At 36.2% G+C, this 2,500-nt stretch overlaps 1 protein-coding gene across 1 annotated transcript in view; it reads left to right on the top strand.

Moving 5' to 3' along the window:
- The window catches only part of LOC307245698 (tumor necrosis factor receptor superfamily member 16-like), a gene marked incomplete at its 3' end in the record, with an annotated part of 19,017 nt that overhangs the window by 300 nt on the left and 16,217 nt on the right, over positions 1 to 2,500 (top strand). The window lies entirely within an intron of this gene.

Below are 2,500 nucleotides of genomic sequence, written 5' to 3'. Positions count from 1 at the left end.
GTGAAATATTATAATAATTTAATAAAGTGAAATATTATAATAGTATAATAAAGTGAAATATCATAATAGTATTATGAAGTGAAATATTATAATAGTATTATGAAGTGAAATATTATAATAGTATGAATCAGCTTGAGACCTGTTCCACCTCTGGCTCGAGCTGGATATTTCATAATAACCTCCTGAAAATCTTGATCTCTTCATGTTTAAAGTGCAATATTTAAACTTTAATAAAATCTCACTTATTATATCTAACTTCACTTTGTTTTCATAAACTTGTTTTTTTATCCAAATAAATGTTTTTTAATTGTATTTTAATAAATTTAATAAATAAATAGAGTAGAGTAGTAGTAGATTAAACTACAGAAGAGTAGTAGTAGAGTCGGGGTAGAGTAGAGTAGAAGTAGAGTAGTAGTAAAGCAGAGTAGAGTAGATTAGTAGTCGTAGTAGAGTACAGTACAGTAGAGTAAAGTAGAAGTAGAGTACAGTAGAAGTAGAAGTAGAAGTAGAGTAGAAGTAGAGTAGAAGTAGAGGAGAAGTAGAGTAAAGGAGAAGTAGAGTATAGTAAAGTAGAAGTAGAGTAGAGTAGAGTGGAGTAGAAGTAGAGTAGGAGTACAGTAGAGTAGAGTAGAGGTAGAGTAGAGAAGAGTAGAGAAGAGTAGAGACGAGTAGAAGTAGAGTATAGTAGAGGAGAGTAGAGAAGAGTAGAGTAGAGTAAAGTAGAGAAGAGTAGAAGTAGAGAGAAGAGTAGAAGTAGAGTAGAAGAAGAGTAGAGTAGAAGTAGAGAGTAGAGTAGAAGTAGAGTAAAGTAGAAGTAGAGTAGGGTAGAATAGAGTAGAGTAGAAACAGAGTAGAGTAGAGTAGAGCAGAAACAGAGTAGAAGTAAAATCGAGTGGAGTAGAAACAGAGTAGAGTAGAGTAGAGTAGAAACAGAGAAGAAGTAGAGTAGAGTAGAGTAAAATAAAGTAGAGTCGAGTAGAAGTAGAGTAGAGTGGAGTAGAGTAGAAGTAGAGCAGAGTAGAAGTAGAGTAGAAGTAGAGTAGAAGTAGAGTAGAAGTAGAGTAGAGTAGTAGTAGTAGTAGTAGAGTAGAGGTAGAGTAGAAGTAGAGTAGACTAGAGGTAGAGTAGAGTAGAAGTAGAATAAAATAGAGTAGAGTAGAAGTAGAGTAGAAGGAGAGTAAAGTAGAGTAGAGTAGAGTAGAGTAGAGTAGAGTAGAGGTAGAGTAGAAGTTGAGTAAAGTGAGTAGAGTAGTGTAGAGTAGAGTGGAGTAGAAGTAGAGTAGAGTAGAGTGGAGTAGAGTAGAAGTAGAGTAGAAGTAGAGTAGAAGTAGAGTAGAGTGGAGTAGAGTAGAAGTAGAGCAGAGTAGAAGTAGAGTAGAAGTAGAGTAGAAGTAGAGTAGAGTAGTAGTAGAGTAGTAGTAGTAGTAGTAGAGTAGAGGTAGAGTAGAAGTAGAGTAGACTAGAGGTAGAGTAGAGTAGAAGTAGAATAAAATAGAGTAGAGTAGAAGTAGAGTAGAAGGAGAGTAAAGTAGAGTAGAGTAGAGTAGAGTAGAGTAGATTAGAGGTAGAGTAGAAGTTGAGTAAAGTGAGTAGAGTAGTGTAGAGTAGAGTGGAGTAGAAGTAGAGTAGAGTAGAGTGGAGTAGAGTAGAAGTAGAGTAGAAGTAGAGTAGAAGTAGAGTAGAGTAGAGTAGAGTTGAGTGGAATCGAAGTAGAGTAGAGTAGAGTAGAGTAGAAGTAGAGTAAAGTAGAGTAGAGTAGAGTAGAGTAGAGTAGAGTAGAGTTGAGTGGAGTGGAGTAGAAGTAGAGTGGAGTAGAAGTAGAGTGTAGTAGAAGTAGAGTAAAGTAGAGTAAAGTAGGGTAGAGTAGAAGTAGAGTAAAGTAGAGTTAAGTAGAGTAGAAGTAGAGTAAAGTAGAGTAGAGTAGAGTGGAGTCGAAGTAGAGTAGAGTAGAGTACAGTACAGTAGAGTAGAAGTAGAGTAAAGTAGAGTAGAGTAGAGTAGAGTGGAGCCGAAGTAGAGTAGAGTAGAGTAGAGTAGAGTAGAGTAGAAGTAGAGTGGAGTAGAGTAGAGTGGAGTCGAAGTAGAGTAGAGTAGAGTAGAGTAGAGTAGAGTAGAGTGGAGTAGAAGTAGAGTAGAGTAGAGTAGAGTAGAGTAGAAGTTGAGTAGAGTAGAGTAGAATATAAGTAGAGTAGAGCATAAGTAGAGTAGAGTAGAGTAGAGTAGGTGTTGAGTAGAGTAGAGTAGAGTAGAAGTAGAGTAGAGTAGAGCAGAGTACAAGTAGAGTTAAGTAGAGTAGGAGTAGAGTAGAGTAGAGTAGAGTAGAGTAGGAGTAGAGTAGAGTAGAGTAGAAGTAGAGTAGAGTAGAGTAGAGTATAATTAGAGTAGAGTATAAGTAGAGGAGAGTAGAGTATAAGTAGAGTAGAGTAGAGTATAAGAACAGTAGAGTAGAGTAGAAGTAGAGTAGAAGTAGAGTAGAGTAGAGTAGAGTAGAAGTAGAGTT

The sequence above is a fragment of the Zeus faber genome (genome assembly GCF_960531495.2).
Source record: "Zeus faber genome assembly, chromosome: 20".
In the NCBI taxonomy this organism is placed as follows: domain Eukaryota; kingdom Metazoa; phylum Chordata; class Actinopteri; order Zeiformes; family Zeidae; genus Zeus; species Zeus faber.
Note: the sequence above shows the minus strand (reverse complement) of the source record. Positions and strands in the feature narration are given on the sequence as shown.